At 41.2% G+C, this 25,358-nt stretch overlaps 1 pseudogene; it reads left to right on the top strand.

Moving 5' to 3' along the window:
* The first annotated feature begins 2,748 nt into the window (after positions 1-2,748).
* LOC136872282 (uncharacterized) lies at positions 2,749-8,028 on the top strand (annotated as a pseudogene).
* The last annotated feature ends 17,330 nt before the right edge of the window (positions 8,029-25,358 follow it).

The following is a 25,358-nucleotide window of genomic DNA, read 5'->3' on the forward strand; positions in this document are numbered from 1 at the left end:
TATATTGTAAGTTTCCCTGTTGGCCAGTATGCATTCGATGTTTGCTTGTCTGCACTTATTATTCTTTGAACTTACTGTTTGTGTACATGCATCACATGTAAGTTGTGTTTTGAAAAGTATCATTGTTCAGCTTGTAGTTAAAAATGCCAAGGGCTAGTGGAAGATTATTCAAAAAGCCATACGCATTGTCAACATACATAAAATTTTGAAAGATAGCCATCCATGACAGATGATGAACCAAATGGTGCCACGCCACTTCTGAGAAATATCTGAATTTAACATAGTTAGAATTGTGATAGAGCAATGTTAAATATACCGTTTTAAAGGGGAGGCTTCAGAGAATAAATATTGTTCATAAAAATGTTTTTGAAAATTTGAACAAAAATCTGATTCTATATCCCCTTAATGTTTGATGGGGCAGCCAGCAACTTGTCAATGGTAAAATTTCTGGGCCTGGATATTCACCAAGCCAAAGGGAAAACTTCATTTGAACACCCAATCACAAAAGAGCCAGTGTTTACTTTTCTAGATGTGTGCCACATGTTGAAATTGGTGAGGAATTCTTTGGCTTCTTTGGGCACAATTTTTAACAGTGAAGGTAATGCCATAAAATGAACATACGTAGAAAAACTAGTGGAAATACAACTAGAAGAGGGGTTAACGCTTGCTACTACGATTTGTAAGCACCATATTAATTTGGAATTGGAAAAGATGAAAGTCAAATTAGCAGCCCAAACTTTGAGTAACAGTGTGGCTCAGGCACTCAGGTATTTTAAAAATTCAGGATATGATTATTTGAAGACTATGAAGCTATAGCTGAATTTGTAGAAATTTTGATTAATAACATATTTGACATTTTGAACAGCAGGAATATATTACAAAAGGAATTTAAGTGTGCATTCTCTCCCAAAAAAGAAGTTTTTATAAAGGAACTAGCTGATGTACCCGTGCTTTGCTACGGGATTTTCAGAAAGAGTGACTTTGTGGTTTTCCTAACTGAAGTCAACATAGGTCATTACAAAAACGTCAGTAGGAATGTAGCAATGAAAAGAAATGTTATCATATGAAATACTCAATCAAATGAAAAACTGAACATTTTCTCACTTTTAACGAACAGTACTACAGTGCTGATCTAACAGTCCAAAGTTCCAGAGCTGGAATAACCAGGCCGCAGACAGCCGTGAGCACTCCTCCGCCATTATTCCGTTAAATATGCACACTTCTCATTCCAATCAGTGCCTCAGAGTAGGGACTGAATAGCTTGAATGCTATGATGAACCAGTGTGTTACGCACCAGTAGTATCAGAAAATTTATGAAACAGAGGAATGGCATGCTAAAGAAGAAAGTTACCTAAGTCCCCAGCTACTTCCCGCCAATATTTAGGCAGACTGTTACACTCAGTACGACCGGGCGAGTTGGCTGTGTGGTTAGGGGCGCGCAGCTGTGAACTTGCATCTGGGAGATAGTGGATTCGAACCCCACTGTTGGCAGCCCTGAAGATGTTATTCCGTGGTTTCCATTTTCACACCAGGCAAACGCTGGGGCTATACCTTTATTAAGGCCAGGGCTGCTTCCTTCACACTCATAGCCCTTTCCTATCACATCGTCGCCATCAGTCCTAACTGTGTCGGTGCGACGAAAGGCAAATTTTAAAAAAATACTCAGTATGCAGCAATAATCCTATCTATCGGAGATGGGTGGTAATAGAAGGCAAAGCACATCACAACAAACAATGGTCAATGTAACGTTATTGTTGATCAATTTTATGAGCTTTCTATATTGTAGGCCTTCACATTCAGTTTTCTTTAGACTCTGTGATATTAGGGCGTCTTATAATAATTATTTATAGCGTAGACTGGAGTTCCTTATTCTCCGACTTCACATACCGATTTTCATTAAATCCTGTTTACCCATTTTCTCGTGACTCGGCGCTGATAAGGACTTAGTAAAATAATCCAAATTCATGAATATCTCTGATCATAGCCGGTATGGTAACAATGTATAAGACATAAATGATCGGAAATATAATACTATATAACTTTAGTTATGTAGTATTTATCGATACGACCACTAATAACATAATTATTTGGGAATTAAATTTTAGGCCTTCCCCTAAACTACCATTTCATTCAGTGTGAATAGAATTATTGATAGCCTGGATTATCTTGACTTATTCCCCGACTTTTCATACCGATTTTCATTAAGATAGGACCATTAATAACATAAATATCTGAGAATTCCATTGTAGGCCTTCCCCTGAACTATAATTTTTCTCAGCATGAATACAATTATTTATGGCTTAGATTATAGCAATTTATTAACACCTCATTAAAAAACCTGGGTCCATCTGGCTCCGGATGGTAGTACCCTGTAAGGGCCCCTGCCTAGGGTTACTAGGTGAAACCTGGCCAACGGTCTCAAAGACGGAAGAGGAGTTTCAGATTCCCAATGGCGGAGAGAGCGGAAGAGCTGCCTCCAGGACTCACAGTCCTGGTTGTATTTTTGTGGTCTTCGGGCCACACTAGAAATAACTTTCATCAGTGATGGAAGTGTGTCAAAGTCCTTAATGGCAACTTCAGCGGAGATGGAGACCATCGGTACGGTGTAGTTGGCAAATGAGGCACTCTATCTTTCTGGGAGTTAATGCAGAGAGGAACGTAGCGTTTGTTCTCCAGAGGAGCAGCCACAAAAGGCGTCTGTTCTCCAGGTCAGGAGCGGCCTAACTACCTGCTGGCAGCAGCTCTAAAATGCTTGGCGACAGGCTCCGTGACAAGCCGGCCGTAAAAACATACCGTCTCATCTTTATGGAAATGTTGTCTCATGGAATCGGAACCACGGCTAGGGCGTCCCCCGCTAAAAGCAACGTGTGTTGGCAGGGCCCAGCCAGCACGAAAAGTATGCAAGGGTTACCGTTGCACGGGCGGCGACGGCTAAACAAGCGAGCCCCCACTTTCTGTATAGCATCACTGAACGTCGGGACTATGTCTGGTCGAAGCAGTGAACTGGCCACAGCACTTGAAAGAAGGCAAATAGACATCTGCGCGGTGCAGGAGACAAGATGGAGTGGAGAAAAGACACGTGACATTGGGTGTGGATACAAACTCATATACAATGGAACCCGAAGAACAACTAACGGTGTTGGCATTGTTATATCAGCAAAATTTGATGGTTCTGTCTCTGAGGTGCAACGCTACAATGATTGATTGATGAAAATCGTATATGCCGCGGATAGAAGGAAGGTCCATTTTTTCAGTGCTTATGCTCCACAAACCGGCCTAGACATGGAAACAAAAGATGCTTTCTGGGAACTGCTTGACGAGAAGACCGCTGAAGTGCCACCAGAAGACTACCTTATTGTTGCCGGTGATCTAAATGGACACGTTGGACAGAGGAAAGAAGACCGCACTGCCCATGGTGGACATGGATATGGAGAGAAGAACAGCGACGGCCAACGAATTCTTGATTATGCAGAAACTCATGATCTGATCATCATGAACACCTGGTTCAAAAAGCGTGATACTCATCTAATCACGTACTACAGTGGCTCCAATGCAACTCAGATTGACTACATCCTTGTGAGATGACGGAATTTCAAAGATGTTCTAGATACCAAAGTTATTCCTTACGAAACCGTCACGATGCAACACCAACCTGTCATCTGTAAGCTACGGATGAAGCCACTAAGAGCTGAATTCATACCCAGAAATGGACCTAAAAGAATCACATGGTGGTGCTATAAGGAGAAGGAGGCCGACATTGTTACAAAAATTACAGTGCCACCAATCACCACGGTTGAAGAGAGCTGGACTAAACTGAAAGACGCCGTTCATGAAGCCGCACGCTCTATTCTTGGAACAACTAAACCAGGACAACGTAGGATTGACAAAGACACATGGCTTTGGAATGATGATGTTAAAGATGCAATGCGGAAGAAGAAACAGCTGTACCATGAGTTTCTTTCAGATGAAACACCATCTCGTTGGGATGCCTACAAAACAGCCCGTAGTGAGGCGAAGAAGGTCATTGCTGTAACAAAAGCAAACCGATATGCAGACCTATATGCAAAACTTGACACGCGCGAAGGCGAGCGGCACATTTACCGGCTACTCAAATCGAGGCACCGCAAAACGGAAGACATCCAACATTTCTACGGCATCAATGACGAAAAAGGTGACCCTGCTGGTCGACTGGAAGAAAGCGCGAGAACGCTGGCGGAGCTATTTTGAGAAACTTTCAACCAAGGAATTTCCCCACCCACCAATCCCAACCACCTCCGCTATTGAAGGCCCGTGAAGGAAATTGACATCACGGAAGTTCAGGCTGTTCTGAAGGAAATGAAACCAGGAAAAGCCACCAGCCCCGATGACCTTCCGGCAGAGTTCTGGTGCTCTGAACGGTAGGATGCGGCAATATGGCTAACACAGCTTTTCAATCAGATCATCAAAGAAGGTCAAATACCATCAGATTGGCGACGGAGCATTACCGTACCAATCTTCAAGAAGAAGAGAAGTCCTGCCGATTGTTCTAATTATTGCCCAATCAGACTTCTAAGCCACGCGATGAAGATCTCCAAACGTATTCTCGACAAAAGGATTCGCCAGATAGCTAAACTTACAACGAACCAAGCTGGATTCGTGAAAAACTGTGGCACAATGGATGCAATCCACGCTGCACGGCTGTTAGTTGAGAAACACCATGAAAAACATAAGCCTCTTCATCTCGCTTTTCTGGATCTTGAGAAGGCCTTTGATTGGGTGCCACATGACCTAATCTGGTTAGCGCTACAAGAACATAGCATTCCAGAGCACCTTGTTAAGTGGGTACAGATGCTCTAAGTAGAACCAAGGAGTTATGTTCAAGCTGCCGCAGGAGCGTCCGATGATTTCCGCATCACTGTAGGAGTACATCAAGGCTCTGCCTTATCACCGCTGCTGTTCATTCTTGTGATGGACACTGTTACATCCGATCTGCACAAGCCAATACCATGGACACTTCTCTATGCTGATGATGTCATGTTGGCTGCTGAGAATAAGTCTGATCTCCAGCGCCAAACAGAAGACTGGAACAACCGACTAGCGCAATACGGCCTGAGCCTCAACAAAAAGAAGACAGAGTACATGACATTAGATCCTCGAGAAGTTGGAACCATCCACGTTGATGGTGAAGATCTACCACGAGTAGAGAAATTTAAATATCTGGGCTCCACACTCTCTGCCGATGGCAGACTTACTGATGAGGTCAACACAAGGATACACGCAGCCTGGCTGAAGTGGCGAATGACAACGGGCGTCACCTGCGACCGTCGGATGAAGGACCATCTGAAATCTAAGATCTACCGGACTGTTATCCGTCCCGTCGCTCTCTACGGCACCGAGTGTTGGCCTGCTACGAAGGAGGTAGAACGTCGACTAAGCATCATGGAGACAAAGATGCTTAGGTGGACAGCTGGCATCACTAGACTGGATCATATTTCAAATGACAATATTAGGGAACGCTTTGGCGTTGCACCAATCCAGAAGAAAATGCAGGAAAATCGTCTGCGCTGGTTTGGACATGTATTGCGTGCAGAAGACAATACACTGGCAAAGTCAGCGTATACATTGGAAGTCGCTGGAAAGAGGCCCAAGGGACGACCAAGACAGCGATGGATCGATACAGTGCACAACGACCTGAAAGCTGTAAGACTACATCCTGACATGGCCCGTGACCGAATTAAATGGAGACAACGAATCCATACAGCGGACCCTGCCACCAGGTGGGACAAACGCTAAAGAAGAAGAAGAAGATTCTCCGACTTCCCCTACCAATTTTCGTTAAGATACAACCATTAATAACAAATATTGGAGAACTAAATTTTAGGCCTTCCCCTAAACAACCATTTCAGTCAGTGTAAGTAAAATTATTTATGGCCTAGATTATAGATACTTATTCCTCGACTTTGTATACCGATTTTCATTAAGATACGACCACTAATAACATAAATATTTGAGAATTAAATTTTAGGCCTTCACCTAAACTACATTTTCACTCAACGTGAACAAAATTATTTTTCACCTAGATTGTAGTGACATATTCCCTGACTTTGCATACCGATTTTCATTAAATTCTCTTCAGCCGTTTTCTTGCTTGTTGTTTAAAGGGGTCTAACATCGAAGGTTATCGGCCAGCCGTTTTCTTGTGATGCGTGTACAGACAGACAGACAGACAGACAGACAGACAGACAGACAGACAGACAGACAGAAATTACGGAAAAGTAAAAAGTGCATTTCCTTGTTACTGTGGGCACGCCTGATACAGAAATACCATCCTTTTTAAATTCTGAGCAATGTACAGACAAAACTCTTATTTTATATATATAGATTACTTAGCAAGACAGAATCATACATCATGTGGCTATTAAATCAGGTTCATCAGACTCTTCTGTTCTTCACTCAAGAAAAAGACTGGATTTCTTGGATTTTTGCTGTGCATAAGAAGTTGCCTTGGCCTCTAAGTATTTAGTCCTCAGTGAGCATCCTAAACTGAAATACTTGTTACAATACAAATTCAGTCAGGACCACTTGGAGGTATTGTTCTGCCATTAGAAGGAGAGGAGGTGATAACAATAAAAGCTGCGTACAAAAGATTGCTGGTTCGCCATGAGGTAAAAGGAGCAGATTCAAGCAACTGCATTGCCTTGGATCAAATTAAAATATTAAGTGTATCTAGTTCCAAGCCCAGTTCAGATTTACACTGTCATACAATTCTCGCAATATCACAGGATAGGGTTGCAGATATCCCACTCATTCCAAATTTTGATCATGACTACTGTACTCATCCAACATATGAACAGTTGTCACCAAATGTGAGTGATGTGATATATTGCTGGATTTGTGGTGAGGAAGAGGAATGCCTTATCAAATGTGCAGTATGCTTAAGTGCTCTGAGAAGTGCCAGAGAGAACTACACAGACTATACCATTAGAAGGAGAGGAGGTGATAACAATAACCCTACTGCTGCTCAGTTTAAAGATGCATACAAAAGATTGCTGGTTCGCCATGAGGTAAAAGAAGCAGTTTCAAGCAACTGCAATGCCTTGGATCAAATTAATATATTAAGTGTATCTAGCTCCGAGCCCAGTTCAGATTTACAGTGTCATGCAATTCTCGCAGTATCACAGGATAGGGTTGCAGATATCCCATTCATTCCAAATTTTGATCATGACTACTGTATTCATCCAACATATGAACAGTTGCCCCCATGTGTGAGTGATGTTATGACGTACAGGGTGAACAAAAAATGCCTCACTTGGAGGTCAGCATGCGGTTCCTCGTCGAAATTCATGACAAAAGTTTATCTTGCAAAACCTAGTCCCAGCAATAGGTTTAATAGAAATGCAAGTTAAGAAACAAGGCTCTGGCAACGCTGTGATGGCGTGGCCAAGCACAGTTCGCATGAACTCGGCGCTCTGCTAGAGCTGTCTCATTAGCTCAGTGAGACGAGGTAATGCCATAAATGCCGGTTGTGCAGACACGCCGATGTTCAAGTCATGTTCGCGCCAATTTTTTTTTTTTTTTCAGTTAATGTATCAAATTGTATCCAATGTATACCTCCACTATGCAATACACTATGTTCTGTCTTACCATTACAGTTGCCTTTATTTAAACATTCAAACAGAACATGAATTTCTTGCAGACGTAAACAGCCACTTTGTTTCGTCCATGGCACAAATAAAGCCAATACGTGGAACATAATAGTGGATACAGTAACATCGTCTCTATCCAATGCGGTACAAGGAAACACAATACAGTACAGTAGGTAGGCTACACTAGATTGCCTATTATGCTACGCACAATGATTCCATAGTGTATGTGTGACGTCCAGTCTTATCTTCACAGAGCCGGTACGTACACTTACGAGCAACGTTCAGTTCACAGCAGATGTTCAAAGCGACCACCTGGCATTTGCAAACACTTCGTCACTCGCTGGAGCATACTTTGCCAGACCCTAGGCAAGTATACACCATTGCCGATGCAGCATGCACGTGACCTATTAGGTCTTGTACATCCATGGGTGGAGTACTATAAAAATGTTCCTTTAAGTGTCCCCACAAATAAAAGTCTAGTGGATTAAGGTCCAGGGAACGTCGAGGCCAGAACATTGCACCTCCACGACCAATCTATTTCCCTGGAAATGCTTCATTTAACCAGTTACACACAGTCATTCCAAAGTGTGGCGGTGCACCATCATGCTGAAACCAAAGCTGTCGCCGATCACCAAGTGGAACGTTTTCTAAAGCGTCAGGCAAAGTATTGCCCAGAAACGTACGATTACGGGGTGCATTCAACTTGTCTGGCAATAGGTAAGGGCCTAAAAGCACCCCTCACACGATTCCAGCCCACGGGTTTATGCCAAAGCGTGCCTGAAAGCCACGTTCACGGGTGACATGTGGGTTGTGGTCAGACCAATAATGGCTGTTGTGACGGTTGAAAATACCTTCCCGAGTGAAGCTACATCCGTCACTCCATATCACATTCTTTATAAAATGTTTGTTATCTTCAACTTGTTGCAAAAGCCATTCACAGAATTATACTCATTGAATGCGGTCTTCTGGCCGCTGATGTTGAGTTAACATGTAATGATATGGATGCAGTTTTTCGTCGTGCAACACATTAACAATCAGTGTTTAAGATAGCTGGAACTGCCTTTGCAATATCACGGGTACTTTGTCGAAGTGATTGGTGAACGACTTCAAGAATGTTGTCCTCTGTTTGTGGAACACGTCTAGTCCTTGGACGACCTCTGTCAACTAATTTTGGGCGGAGATTACCGATTTCCTGCAGGCGTTGTTCAGGACGACGAAAAACATTCTTATCAGGATGGCCCTTTTGAGGGTACCGTGCTGCATACTCACGAGCAGCAGCAGAAGCTTGGTTATCAGATGCACCCAACACTAAAAGCATATCGACGTATTCGCCATTTGTCTACTCCATCAGGAAGCCGCCCTACATGGTTAGTTGACTCATGCATTCAGTTGAATGGATCACACTGTCATGTGTTTGACTATTGTCATGTGACAACAGGATGTCATGCTTACAAACGCAGTTACAACACGACGGGAACTAGAGACCTGACGTCACACACACAAAAGAAAAATCCTGATGTAGATTCGAGCTGTAGCTCCATGGTGCATGTGGGTTTGATAACGCAGCAGTCTACTCAGTGAGCTGCGATGGCGGGTACGGTAGGGCGGGATGGTGCACGTTTCTCTATTACAGTCCGATGCGCTGCAGGATGTGACAGTGTTGCCAGCTTCTCATTTTTGACTTGTTTTCCAACAGCACCAGATCCGATTTGGCTATAGAAACTTTTGTCTTGCAATGGGATGAGGAATTGCATGCCGACCTCCAAGTGCGGCATTTTTTGTTCACCCTGTACATTGCTGGATTTGTGGTGAGGAAGGTGCAGTATGCTTGAGTGCTCTGAGAAGTTCCAGAGAGAACCACACAGACTAAGGTTTAATCAAGGAGAAGATGTACTCTGGAGGTGAGAGATTAATCGTGCCTTCCAAAGATGTGATAGAGTTGTGTAAGTTGACTGAAAGTACACTTAGAAATATCAATGTACTAAGGAGCAAAGAAGTTCATCAGAAGATCCTCTGTAGGGTGTTGAGGTCAGTTAAAGGACCATTTACGATCAGGAATTTGCACAAAGCCATGAAGTGGACTTGGCTAGGTTAATTGTGAAGTGTTATGTCAATTCCAGAATGCGACATGAATGTGCTAAGGAAGATGAGAAAATAGACAGAAAGAAATAAGAAGTATGTTGAACAAGTACCAGTACATATTGTTCAATCATCAGTGATTTAGGACAGTATTGTGAAGATATGCAGTTCTTTGGTTTTCACAACATTGCTGATCTTTAGCCTGGAGAAGAATGGTGTATAACTTACATGTAAATATTTGTTTCCTGTGTTCTATCATAGATTTGTGTAATGACTGGCTGCAGCTGTTTTGGTTAGTTATAGCCTACATGGTTCCTGTCTTTCATCATATGTAAATTATGTTATTGTACATTTCTAAGGATAGTTATGTGAATATTACATCTTATTAGGCTTAACTCAGTTATAGTTTTGTGTTCTTTTATACATTTGTGTATTAACTGGCTGCAGCTCTTTTGGTGAGTTGTAGCCTACATGGCTTCCAGTCTTTCATCATAGTGTACATTTTTAAGGAGAGTTTTGTGAATGTTACATCTCATTAGGCTTAACTAACTCAGAGTTTGATATAGCCTGAGCATTTAGAACAGTTGAACAACTTTGTGTGTGTGTGTGTGTGTGTGTGTGTGTGGCTGTGGCTGATAACCTGATAGTGGCTGATAACCTAGATGTTAGGTTGTTCTATGTGCGTTCATGCATGATAGTGGCTGATAATTTAAATGTTAGGCCCTGTGAAACAATAATTATCATCATGCATAATTGTACATCTATAAACTAAATGTGAAGGTCTGTGAATAAGTGTCATGATGGTGATAGCTGTTTTCATTAACGACAGAACCTTGAGGTTATCAACTGCATTAAGTATTGGTAATTTCAAAGTTTCTTTGACGATAATTATTATAGGTTCAATGGGGACAATTGTGTTATTATCGGTCACATTTCTTGATTTATAAGGCTTAACCAGCATAAAATCAGCATTAATAATAATTTCGTGTGGCTATTTCTAGCCGAGTGCAGCCCCTGTAAGGCAGACCCTCTGATAAGGGTGCGCGGCATCTGCCATGTGTAGGTAACTGCGTGTTATTGTGGTAGAGGATAGTGTTATGTGTAGTGTGTGAGTTACAGGGATGTTGGGGACAGCAGAAACACCCAGCCCCCGGCCATTGAATTAACCAATGAAGGTTAAAATCCCCGACCCAGCCGGGAATCGAACCCGGGACCCTCTGAACCGAAGGCCAGTATGCTGACCATTCAGCCAACGAGTCGGACAAATCAGCATCATTAGAAATGCAGGTTACTGGTATGTTTTGTTGAGTTTATTATTTGCTGCACTAAAAAATTTAAAAAATAACTAATTTACAAATATTACGGAGAAAAATTAAACTTGTAAAATTAGAAGACAAGTAACTAAAATAGGCCTATTCATGTCACTGTATCGCTTGACTGATACATAAACACATCAGAATATCACACATACTGTATATGATACTTAACACTTTTCATACAAAAAGGAAAGGCAATATTCCTAGGGAATTGCATTTAACACCATCTTCAATAGTTTAAAAATCAATTAATCACAAGGAGCACACTTAAATCAGGATATGAAAACACTCCGTAATGCTCTTCTTAGGGAAGACCGTCTTGTTATGCCCTACATCAGCTGATCGCTCAGAGCTTGATGTTGGTGCCACACTTGGCCAGTAGAAACATATAGAACATACATCTATTTGTATGTTCAAAGACTGCCATGCTGGAATTGCTTCAGCGTGATTCAGTTTACAAGATAGAGGACACATGATTTTCAGTACTGTACTTAAAGTAAAAAAAAAAATGGAGCTGTTTTTGACTAAATACAGAGTACAATAGGTACCAGTATTTCATTTTGGTACTGTGAAAATATTATCTTTTATTGTATGATGTGTTATGGTTCATGATGTGGGTTACTGTAGTCACGTCCTAGTTTGTGTACAGTGGGCAACGTCTGAGTGGCCTAGTAAGTGGTCCTGAGAGTCGGGATACCAGTTGCTGTGGAATGGGAGTGGGCATCTCGGACATACTCTGAGTCCTGGCCCTCCTTGTGCTCAGGCGGCTAGGACTATACAATCCACCGGTGGTCCATAACCCGTTAGAGGAGAGATCCTCACTTGGACTATGTGTAAGTAGGGTAGCATCCTGCTTCATGAATTTACCGAGCTCAGAACATTTTAAGCAAGCCTCGGACGTATGGTAGTAACGGAGTCCCACACCCATTTGACAGGCGAGGGACTCCTTGCAAACAACTTGGCGAACGAAATGGAATTCAATGGGGAGCTATCAATATTAATGGGGCTTATGAAAGAAAGAAAGTAGAACTGGCTGAGTCAGCAAAGAGGATGCGGTCAACTTCTCGCAAGGATCTTGCTTAGCCACCTGCAAGTCATCTCCGAGAGGACTCTACCCAGAGTCTCAATGTGGTTTCCTAGCCTTCAGAGGTACTGTTAACATGATCTTTTGTGCAAGGCAATTGCAAGAGAAATGCAGAGAACAACAGAAGCCTCTTTATTTTGTGTTTTAATGACCCAGAAAAGGCCTTCGATAGTGTTCCAAGACTCGCTATTTGGGCAGTTCTAAGACGCCTTGGCTGTCCTGAGCATTTTTTTTTTTTTTTTGCTAGTTGCTTTACGTCGCACCGGCACAGATAAGTCTTATGGTGACTGTGGGACAGGAAAGGGCTAGGAGTGGGAAGGAAGCGTACGTGGCCTTAATTGAGGTACAGCCCCAGCATTTGCCTGGTATGAAAATGGGAAACCACGGAAAACCATCTTCAGGGCTGCCGATAGTGGGGTTCGAACCTACTATCTCCCGAATACTGGATACTGGCCGCACTTAAGTGACTGCAGCTATCGAGCTCGGTCCTGAGCATTTTGTGGGTCTGGTACAAGCACTTCATGATGATATGACTGGACAGATTCTCCATCAAAACAAATTCTCCAAACCATTCCCAATCACACATGGATTGAAGCAGGGTTGCGTACTTGCTCCAACTCTGTTTGCCTTGTATCTGGTGGCCATGCTTTATAAAACAACAGACAACTGATATCGCATCACCAGCGCTTACACCCAAGGAACTACAACAGCCAGTCAACAGTTTCAAGGATGCATATGATCTTCTTGGCTTCACCATCAATGCCAAAAAAAAACAACAAGGTACTTGCTCAGCCTGCACCAGGGACTAACATTCCAGAATTTAACATTACAACATTACCATCTCAAACACCAAACTAGAACAAGTAGACCACTTCACTTACCTTGGAAGTATGTTGTCAAAAAGCTGTACTTCAGTACAGGATGTGGAAAACAAGCTTCGTACTGCCCATGTGGCCTTTGACCGACTATCACACAGAGTCTTCAGAAATAAAAACCTTACAATTTGCACAAAACTAATGGTGTATCAGACAGTAGTCATCTCTACACTTCTCTATGGATGTGAAACGTGGACCTTATACCGTCATGACATCAAAAAGCTGGAGCGCTTTCACCAGCAAAAACTACGCTCCATCATGAACATCAAATGGGAAAACTACGTCTCTAATGTTGAAGTTCTCGAGAAAGCATATGCTAAGAGTGTAGAGTATACCAAAACATTGAATTCCCTAGGCTTTCAGTACTGTAATATGGAACCATCTCTGGAAAATTTTGGATGACATGGGTTTGCCACTTCATCTGATCAATCTTGTCAAGTCTCTCCCTGTATAAGGAAAATACAGCAATTGTGAAGTTTCAACACAAAACGGTCCCAGCAGTTTCGAATAAAGGCTGGAGTCCATCAGGGATGTATCCTGTCGCCACTACTTTTCAATCTCTCTGGTGAATATGCAATAAGAACTGCACTAGATGACTGGGATAAAGGATTTCCCAGTGGGGGATGCAAAATCGACAATTTGAGGTTTGCTGATTACACCACCTGACTACATCATCTGAAGAGTTGACAGAGAGTTAAGAGAGTGGAAGAAACAAGCCTAGAAATTGGATTACACCTCGTCGGCGGCGGCAGTTACTGTTTCCGAGTTTACAGATTTCCTGGCTAATTCAATTCACAGCAGTTTGTGTTTAAACTTCTGGTGATTGTACAGGCCAATTCTTGTGTAGAACATACGTCCACACAATGTGCAGCTGAGGGACGGGAGAGATCTTGGCTGGGTTTGGCAAAGTTTGCGTTCCTGTCGTTGAATATCTTCATGTCTGCGGCGTTCTTGTTTGAAGTGTTGAACTAAGGAACAGACACTTTGCCGCCAAAGTAAACGGTCCTTGTATTTCCCAGGTTTGTGGGTTATGTCTGTCATCTTTAAGGTTTGTTTCAGTTGGTCTTTGAAACGTCTCAGGGGGCCACCCCGTGGTCTTGAACCAGAGCTAAGTTCACCATAGAGGATCTGGCGCGGTTGTCTGGTGTCATTATACCAACATAAATGGTCCATTATTGGACATTATAAATCTTCAAACTAACTCATTCTTGGTTGCCAGCGTTTCGCCCTTGTGTGCTAGGGTGGGCTCATCAGTTGGTACCTAGCACACCTACCAATACGCTGGCTAGTGCGTACCGTGGAGGCCACTGCGTAGGCTAACTGGAGCCACCGGCAGTGCCAATGCACTAAGGGACTTTGTCTCATTATCAAAAATTGATGCCTGCTTGGCCATCAGATGACATAGATGTTGATTCCCATAGGGAATCTGAAATGTTTGTCCTGAATGAGTAAATTTATAATACCATTGGCACTGCCGGTGGCTCCAGTTAGCCTACGCAGTGGCCTCCACGGTATGCACTAGCCAACGTATTGGTAGGTGTGCTAGGTACCAACTGATGAGCCCACCCTAGCACACGAGGGCAAAACGCTGGCAACCAAGAATGAGTTAGCTTGAAAATTTATAATGTCCAATAATGGACCATTTATATTGGTATTATAAATTTACTCATTCAGGACAAATATTTCAGATTCCCTATGGGAATCAACATCTATGTCATTGTCTGGTGTCATTCATGCGGCGCACATGTCCTGCCCACCTGAGGCGATGGCCAACGACCAAAGCTTCTACACTCTTAGCACATACATGCTTTCTCGAGAACTTCAACATTATAGCGACGTAGTTTTCCCATTTGATGTTCTACCAGAAGACAATCTTTTGATCAATATCAGACACTTGTTCCCTTTTCTCTCAAGTGTTAATACCATATTTTTTAAGGCAATTTTTTTTCTCTACGAGCCAAACAGTTGAGTCTGAGATCTGTAGTTGCTGTCTCATGCTTGGTACTTGAGATTCACTGAGAGAGGACTCTCTCCATTTTTAGTCCATTCCATAGTCCTTTGCTGTTGTTAAAGATTCCTATAACACGGAGGCTCTTTGCGCCAATATCTTCTTGAATGGCACATTAACTTCTGCGGAACATATCCTGCACCTGTGTCTCTCCAAAAACTGCAAAAGTAGTTAAAACCAAACCAAACTCCATGGCACTACAGCCCGCCTTGGCCTACCAATCGACCGCTGTCCAGACCGAAGGCCTGCAGATTACGAGGTGTCGTGTGGTCAGCACGACAAATCCTCTCGGCCGTTATTTTTGGCTTTCTAGACCAGGGCTGCTATCTCACCATCAAATAGCTCCTCAATTTTAATCACGTAGGCTGAGTAGACCTCGAACCAACTCTCAAGTCAAGGTAAAAATCCCTGACCTGGCCGGGAATCGAACCCGGAGCCTCCGCGTAAAAGGCAGGCACGCTACCCCTACACCACGAGGTCGACACAAAAGTAGTTAGAGGATCATAAAACCAATAACAAAATTTCAACAAGTCAAGGAATAATAAAAAATTAAATTTGTCCAGTCTTCAAATTAGGAGATAGCCCATTAATGGATAACAACAATGGGTCATTCTCAATTATTTGTGCTTCTGCCAGAACAATTTGAACAAATATTATAACAATGATGCAATACATTTATCACATCAGCAATGATTTCATCTGAACCACCATCATCAACCAATTTGATGAATCTTATGCAGAGTGCTCTGAATTCAATGAATCGTTTGCCAGTTGATACAATGAATTTAGATTATTATTAATTATTATTATAAAGCTTTTGATAAGTTAGATCATGACATGATTCTTTATCAATTGTCAGCTTTTGGGTATCCTAAAATATTATTGAAATGAATTACCTCTTACCTTTCTTGGAGAAATCAGTTACTTATTCTTAAGCAGTTATTTGTTTTTCATGTCCATTTGAGTTTATCTCAAGAGTCTATCCTAGAACCACTGTTCTTACTAATGTTTACACATAGACAACTGTACAGCATCAGAAAAGCCAAGTGTCTGTTGTTTGCAGATAATTTGAAGATGTTTAAAGAAATTACAAATTACTATGATATTTTTAGCAGTGATTTACATTTTAAATACAAAACAAATAACCAAGGGATGGGAAGGATGGACAATATAAAAGATCTAATAGTTATGTTAGCCTGCAACCTTTCATTTAATTTGCATGCTGAAGACTTCGTAATGAGACATAAATTACTGGGATTTCTTACAAGAAATAGTGAAGATCTCAACAATACATCTGTACACCAACTCTGTTAAACTCCTTAATGTGAAGTCGGCTGGAATATTAATATGTAGTCTGGATGTCTATTTTCAAACCTTACACGAGTAAATTTGAGACATTAGAGAATATTTTATAAGGTATCCATAAAAGTAAGCAGTACAGTCACACATATGAAGGCAGAAGGTCACACAGAAACCTTGTAATGGAATTTAATTTTCTTTTAAAAACTGTGGAGATGGAACTCAATGAATTCATCTGCATGAAATTGTAAATGATATAGTAGATAACAGTGAACTTTAGAACAATTGAATTTTAATGCTGATGTATTGAAGCAATACAGTACTGTACATCAAAATCATTCAGAATTAGTCAGAATCCATGACAAAATTAATAGTTTATATTCTAGTGCAAGCCAATGTCAATTGGCAAACTTCACTTTTTTTTTTTTGGACTTGCTGATGTTTTTGTTTTTATGGTTCATGTTTGTGGGTTACTGTAGTCACGTCCTAGTTCGTGAACCATGGGCAACGGCTGAGTGGCCTAGTAAGTGGTCCTGAGAGTCGGGATACCAGTTGCTATGGAATGGGAGTGGGCATCTCGGACATATTCTGAGTCGTGGCCCTCCTTGTGCTCAGGCGGCTAGGACTACACAATTCACCGGTGGTCCATAACCCGTTAGAGGAGAGATCCTCACTTGGACTATGTGCAAGTAGGGCAGCATCCTGCTTCATGAATTTACCGAGCTCAGAACACTTTAAGCAAGCCTCGGACCTATGGGAGTAATGGAGTCCTACTCCCATTTGACAGGCGAGGGACTCCTTGGAAACAACTTGGCGAACGAAATGGAATTCGATGGGGAGCTATCAATATTAATGGGGCTTATGGAAGAAAGAAGGTAGAACTTGCTGAGTCAGCAAAGAGGATGCATCTGGATGTGCTAGGAGTAAGTGATATTCGGGTAAGGGGAGATAAGGAGGAAGAGATAGGAGATTATAAAGTGTACTTGACGGGTGTTAGAAAGGGAAGGGCAGAGTCTGGGGTAGGGCTCTTTATCAGGAATACCATTGCACGCAACATAGTTTCTGTTAGGCACGTAAGTGAGCGAATGATGTGGGTAGATTTGTCTGTGGGAGGAATTAGGACAAGAATTGTGTCCGTGTATTCACCATGTGAGGGTGCAGATGAGGATGAAGTTGACAAGTTTTATGAAGCATTGAGTGACATCGTGGTCAGGGTCAACAGCAAGGATAGAATAGTGCTAATGGGCGATTTCAATGCGAGAGTTGGGAATAGAACTGAAGGATACGAAAGGGTGATTGGTAAATGTGGGGAAGATATGGAAGCTAATGGGAATGGGAAGCGTTTGCTGGACTTCTGTGCTAGTATGGGTTTAGCTGTTACGAATACATTCTTCAAGCATAAGGCTATTCACCGCTACACATGGGAGGCTAGGGGTACCAGATCCATAATAGACTATATCTTAACAGACTTTGAATTCAGGAAATCTTTTAGGAATGTACGAGTTTTTCGGGGATTTTTCGATGATACAGACCATTATCTGATCTGTAGTGAACTAAGTATCTCTAGGCCTAGGGTAGAGAAAGTGAAATCTGTCTGCAAACGAATAAGGGTAGAAAATCTCCAGGACGAGGAAATTAGACAGAAGTACATGGATATGATTAGTGAGAAGTTTCGAACAGTAGACAGTAAGCAGGTTCAGGATATAGAAAGTGAATGGGTGGCATACAGGGATGCTGTAGTAGAAACAGCAAGGGAATGCCTAGGAACAACTGTGTGTAAAGATGGGAAAAGGCGAACATCTTGGTGGAATGATGAAGTGAGAGCAGCCTGTAAACGTAAAAAGAAGGCTTATCAGAAATGGCTCCAAACAAGGGCCGAGGCAGACAGGGATTTGTACGTAGATGAAAGAAACAGAGCGAAACAAATAGTTGTTGAATCCAAAAAGAAGTCGTGGGAAGATTTTGGTAATAACCTGGAAAGGCTAGGTCAAGCAGCAGGGAAACCTTTCTGGACAGTAATAAAGAATCTTAGGAAGGGAGGGAAAAAGGAAATGAACAGTGTTTTGAGTAATTCAGGTGAACTCATAACAGATCCCAGGGAATCACTGGAGAGGTGGAGGGAATATTTTGAACATCTTCTCAATGTAAAAGGAAATCATCATGGTGGTGTTGCAAACAGTCAAGCTCTTGGGGAGGAGGAAAATGATGTTGGTGAAATTATGCTTGAGGAAGTGGAAAGGATAGTAAATAAACTCCATTGTCATAAGGCAGCAGGAATAGATGAAATTAGACCTGAAATGGTGAAGTATAGTGGGAAGGCAGGGATGAAATGGCTTCATAGAGTAGTCAAATTAGCGTGGAGTGTTGGTAAGGTACCTTCAGATTGGACAAAAGCAGTAATTGCACCTATCTATAAGCAAGGGAACAGGAAGGATTGCAACAACTATCGAGGTATCTCATTGATTAGTATACCAGGCAAAGTATTCACAGGCATCTTGGAAGGGAGGGTGCGATCAGTCGTTGAGAGGAAGTTGGATGAAAACCAGTGTGGTTTCAGACCACAGAGAGGCTGTCAGGATCAGATTTTCAGTATGCGCCAGGTAATTGAAAAATGCTACGAGAGGAATAGGCAGTTGTGTTTATGTTTCGTAGATCTAGAGAAAGCATATGACAGGGTACCGAGGGAAAATATGTTCGCTATACTGGGGGACTATGGAATTAAAGGTAGATTATTAAAATCAATCAAAGGCATTTATGTTGACAATTGGGCTTCAGTGAGAATTGATGGCAGAATGAGTTCTTGGTTCAGGGTACTTACAGGAGTTAGACAAGGCTGTAATCTTTCACCTTTGCTGTTTGTAGTTTACATGGATCATATGCTGAAAGGTATAAAATGGCAGGGAGGGATTCAGTTAGGTGGAAATGTAGTAAGCAGCCTGGCCTATGCTGACGACTTGGTCTTAATGGCAGACTGTGCCGAAAGCCTGCAGTCTAACATCTTGGAACTTGAAAATAGGTGCAATGAGTATGGTATGAAAATTAGCCTCTCGAAGACTAAATTGATGTCAGTAGGTAAGAAATTCAACAGAATTGAATGTCAGATTGGTGATACAAAGCTAGAACAGGTCGATAATTTCAAGTATTTAGGTTGTGTGTTTTCCCAGGATGGTAATATAGTAAGTGAGATTGAATCAAGGTGTAGTAAAGCTAATGCAGTGAGCTCGCAGTTGCGATCAGCAGTATTCTGTAAGAAGGAAGTCAGCTCCCAGACGAAACTATCTTTACATCGGTCTGTTTTCAGACCAACTTTGCTTTATGGGAGTGAAAGCTGGGTGGACTCAGGATATCTTATTCATAAGTTAGAAGTAACAGACATGAAAGTAGCAAGAATGATTGCTGGTACAAACAGGTGGGAACAATGGCAGGAGGGAACTCGGAATGAGGAGATAAAGGCTAATTTAGGAATGAACTCGATGGATGAAGCTGTACGCATAAACCGGCTTCGGTGGTGGGGTCATGTGAGGCGAATGGAGGAGGATAGGTTACCTAGGAGAATAATGGACTCTGTTATGGAGGGTAAGAGAAGTAGAGGGAGACCAAGACGACGATGGTTAGACTCTGTTTCTAACGATTTAAAGATAAGAGGTATAGAACTAAATGAGGCCACAACACTAGTTGCAAATCGAGGATTGTGACGACGTTTAGTAAATTCTCAGAGGCTTGCAGACTGAACGCTGAAAGGCATAACAGTCTATAATGATAATGTATGTATGTATGTTGCTGATGTTTTAATGACTATATATGATGAAATGATACAGGTTTTGTTGGCTGCCCATGCTTTTCTAGCAGCGAGAAGGGGCTAGATGGTGGTGCCAGCATTTATTTGCCTTTCTCTCAGATCGATGTTTATGGACTTGCAACAGTAAAATCCAGAGTGGTCATTCTTCTGTCATCTTGTGGCAGCATTGGTCACACAACTCCGCTAATCTGTAGCCCCTCTTTTTTCCTACTCTCCACAGCTTTTGGGTAAAGATACTGGCAGATGATAGAATCATGGTTTCTTCAAATTGAATTTCATGATCCAAGGAATGAGAGGGCTTGCATTATCTGCCACTGCAGATTTTTTTAGGTTGTAAGATGACAGTGATGTTTATATGAAGGATCTGGGGAAAGAAACAGGTAAGTTAACTTTTTATTGTAATCGAGTTAGCAGTGATATACTGGACACTGGACCAGGCTTAATTCAGTTTACTACATTTCCAACTTCAGTTATTCAAAGAATATGATTTGTATTTGTTTATCTAGTAATGTTTTGAAATTAAAATTAAGTTTTTTCTCAGTTCTGAAGGAAGTTGACTTATTTTTCTGTTGACACTTCATTCAGCCTGTCATGATGTAATAATGCACTGATGCAAAGGAAAACAAAGTAGAACTAGATTAATTCAAACCTGAAGGTTCCAGGAAGAAAAATCCAAAATAAACCACAAATTTGAAACAATATCACACACCATACTCACCCAAATTCAAGACAATCTCTGTTTTTCCAAGTGTTCCTTAATTTGCAATGACATAATATAACAAAGCAAAAACAGATCATAAAACTGAATATGGCCTTTTACCATAAAGTTACTTCAAAAATCAAAAAGTGATTAAAAAATCCGTTGCAACTTGTTTAAGACATTGAGGACCAGCCCCGAGGCCAGCGGTTGTGCATGGGTCCTGGAAATCTCACCTTTTATGTATTGGGTTAGTTTTCAGCTCCTTGTGCTGTTTGTTAGATAGAGTTTGAACTATTTGCTATTATGTTATGGAGTACCAGTAGTAATGATATAGATTCCCTATGGGAATCAACATCTATATCATCTGATGGCCAAGCAGGCATCAATTTTTGGTGATGAGACAAAGTCTCTTAGTGCATTGGCACTGCCGGTGGCTCCAGTTAGCCTATGCAGTGGCCTCCACGGTATGCACTAGCCAGCGTATTGGTAGGTGTGCTAGGTACCAACTGATGAGCCCACCCTAGCACATGAGGGCGAAACGCTGGCAACCAAGAATGAGTTAGCTGGAAAATTTATAATATCCAATAACGGACCATTTATATTCGTATTACCGGCAGTAAGATCTCTGATGTTAGTGCCGATATGTTTTTCCACTTTTACGATCATCGTAACCATGAAAGCAACCTATACATGGGGGATTCTGCGTGCGTCCAGTTACAATTGTCAACATGGTGCACCCATGGCAATGTGCCTTGTTTGATGACAAAGTATTTCAACATTTATACGCAGATTCATTATCTGATGTGCCACATGGGTGGCAAGCCCTGAGAATTCTCTTAGTTTCTCAGCTGACAGTAGATGGGCTACGAGAAGCCTTGCTTTTATGCACCTCGCATTTCCTTGCTCACTGATACAATTGTGGGCAAAATTATGAGTTCCAAATGGTGTAGTCCTGGAATATCTATAGCTATCACTGTATCTTTCTTTCTTTAAACCTTCATATATTTAAGATAATAATATCGGATATGTAGAGCTATTCTCTGGAGCTCCAGTGAGGATGTCAACACGGTGCGACACATTCAGTTGCTGACAGATACTAATATTTCCGATTTCTTCAGACCAGTTATCATATGTACCGAGTGACAATTAATTTGATATTTTTAATGATTAACGGCAACCTAGTGGGTACATATTCTAAGTTTGAGGTTGATATCTTGAATACTTTTTTGAGTTACAGTTTGAGTGCAGCAGTGTTTTTTCTTTCCTGAAGGCTTTAACTATCTGGTCTACACGGGGAGTTCGTCCTCAATGTGTTAAAAAGCTGTAATTTAGCTTTGTTTCTTTGAATTTATTTGCATGAAAAGTCCGAATTCCACAAGATGAAACAGATGTAATTTCTTTCTGTTTTGTTGTCCCTCAATAAACCTTGTATGCTGAAGATGAATCAAGGTAGCAAAGCCTAGCTGTCATCACTAATCCATCTGGAAATAATGAGACAAGATGAAACAGATATAATTTCTTTCTGTTTTGTTGTCCCTCAATAAACCTTGCATGCTGAAGATGAATCAAGGTAGCAAAGCCTAGCTGTCATCACTAATCCATCTGCAAATAATGACAGATCCAAGTGACCCCATGCTCCACTTCCAAGCCTTCAGTAACACGTGGAAGGTTTCATTTCATCTGCTGATAGCTGTCAATTAATCTACATGGGAGTTCTGGGTTTAGGATCGAGTAGATTTTCTTGGTTACCAAAACAAGTTTGTTACTTAAAAGACTACTCAAGGAACATACTACAACTACTTTTCTCTATTAGTCAGGCAGCACTATATCATCCTAAAACATTCTCCTTTGTAAATATGAAAATTTTAATATGTAACTTTTACTTTGAATTAAAATATTATTTGTACTTAATATGAATTTTTAACAATTTCCCTTCTATGCCCAAACAGCACTCATATCAGCTAACACTCCTGCATGTAAGAAGCCCGAGTGCCATTCATTTTCACGTTTAACAATTTGTATTACAGCAGGTTTTTGGTTTATATGAATGCCACTCATTTCGTGTGGTATAGGGTTACATGTATGTACAAAAAAAACCACTAGGTTGCAGTACCTATTGGAAAATACTAGTGCTGTCTGTAATATTAATAACCATGTGTGGCAATTAGTCAGTCATGCCAAGCTCAGCAAGTTGTTCAGCAATTACACCAGGGAGATTCTGATCAGATGATATACTGTAACCATATACAGTAACATAGCCTATCTTTTCCTATTTCTCATTTGTGTTAATTTTCCTATGCAAGCAATAATAAAAATTTATATTTTCAAAAAGTACACTTTTATCAAAAATGATTTTAAGGAGGTTCCTAATATCATATTTAAAGATAAAATACCTCATTGGAAAGATGATTCATTAACATGAATAGATGCACATGGTGGTGATTAATTTCAAAATCGTTCAGTAAAATTCTGAATATAGCCTAAAAATCTTCAAAATAAGCAGTGCAAAAAATGTTGACCCCTAGAAAAGTTTGAATTAACCAAGATTGTGAATTAAAAACATTTGAAATAATGAAATTCTACCATATTTTAGTTAAAGCTAAGTCTCTCTCTACCATACTGATAATATTTAGTTTTTGTACTATATCAGCTTATCCCAGTTATTTCTGGGGTCACTGGAACCACCTAGGCTCATTTTGGGTTCTGGCCAAAAGTTTAAGAAAAAATGCCCTTCCTGATGCCACACAACTTTTCAAATGCAAATTTCACCTAAGGATCCAGTAAGATTTGAATTTCAACCATCTGGTGGAACAGCCAGCAGCTAAGGCACTGCATTAACAACATTTAACTTATATCACCAAAACTAAATCAAACCAAACCAAACCAAACCTAGTAGCACATAGAGACCATTAATGTCCGACAGCTGCCACAGAGCTAGAAGGCCTGTAGACATGCAAGTGGCACAAGGCCAGTGTAGAAGCAAGCTTTTAGTTTTATATGACTGTTGATATTGAAATATTAGACATGGGATCTCGAGTCTTACATTGAATGTGAACCACAAGGATGTGAAATTTTTTTTTCTTTCTCCTTCGCCAACTTTCCCATACCCTACAGTAGTCACTGATGTGAAACGTGTTGCACATGTGGACTTGGCTCTATTGTATGGCCGGAAGCCCTTCCTATATGGAGTGATGTATTCACTACTGTGTGTTCCTGTGGTGGGTGGTAGTGTGGTTAGTTGTGCAACTATGAAGAGGAGTTTGTTGGGCAAACACAAGCATTCAGTTCCTGAGTGAGAGGAATTAACCCAGCCAGGAATCGAACCTGGGACCCTCTGAACCAAAGACCTCAATGCTGACCATTCAAAGATGCAGACACATGTCTGTTTCTTTCATAAATTCCATATGCTTTGGCTGGGTCTCAAACTGCAGCTGCCTTGGTTATAAGTCAGCAATGATGCCACTATGCTATCATGACCCACACGACCTTTGTTACAACATCCTTAGCTTAATTCAGAATTAAAATACTCAGGCAAGTCAGGGGATGAATCTGGAACCTTTGAATAAGAGGTATTATGCTATCCGTACACCACAGAGCTGGCACATTATTAACTTTACCGGCCACTTTGGACCACTTGAATCATTCCATGTTTACTTTCTCTTTGAAGGTTGTGCTATTTGGTTCTTTTGATCTGCCCAGTACTTTTTCCTTTGTTCCGATCATAATTTTCTCAATGCGTATTAAATAGCGATAGCCCTTTTATGTGTCGCTTCTGCTGAAAATTTCTTAGTCTTAAGGAGGGTCTTGATTTTAATTTTGTTTCCTGCATCTGCTACTTCCTTATACAAAAAAAAAACCAGTATAAAAATGATATGGTAATGTTAAACAAATTAATAGCATTTGTGGAATACGCAGCCTACAATCTCTACAACTGTGTTGGCTATAGTGTAAGCTCCATGGCAGAGCAAGAGTGTATGTCACAGTAGCTTGATTGATACAGCAAGAAATGGCAAAAATAGTTTCAGGTTTGATTCCAGGTATGCTGTGCCATTTTAGTTCTATACTAAACATTTATATGGTATGTATGTAAAATATATTACACAACCTTATAGCTGAAAATAGCCACATGAAGAACAGTGAACATCATATTGACCAGTACTAAGGAGGGTTGCCCCAGTTAATACATGACACAATCTTGAGCGCACGTGCCGCTCCAGGAAGCAGCTGTATGTCTTCCGTTTTTTTGTTCTGTCTGGTCAGTGTGATTTAGAGAAGTGCTGCATAGAGTCATTTCATACCACTGTTGGCTCAGGGCCTGCAGAATTGCAGATATACGGCAAGTCTACATTGTTGGCCTTTCTGATGCTAATTTCTTATTATCGATGATTGTACAACAGTGTAAAATGAAAGGTCTCAAACACTAGTAAGTCCTCTGTAGGCAATGTGATAAAATTACATCAGAATGGTTTCCCACCAGAAACAACAACTTTGAGAAAACTGCTGCGGAAGAGAGTTCGACCCTGCAGGACTCGGGATATCATGAAGAACGTAAAGGCTACCGTCCCGAGAGAAA

Source organism: Anabrus simplex, chromosome 4 (assembly GCF_040414725.1).
Source record: "Anabrus simplex isolate iqAnaSimp1 chromosome 4, ASM4041472v1, whole genome shotgun sequence".
NCBI classification, from domain to species: Eukaryota; Metazoa; Arthropoda; class Insecta; order Orthoptera; family Tettigoniidae; genus Anabrus; species Anabrus simplex.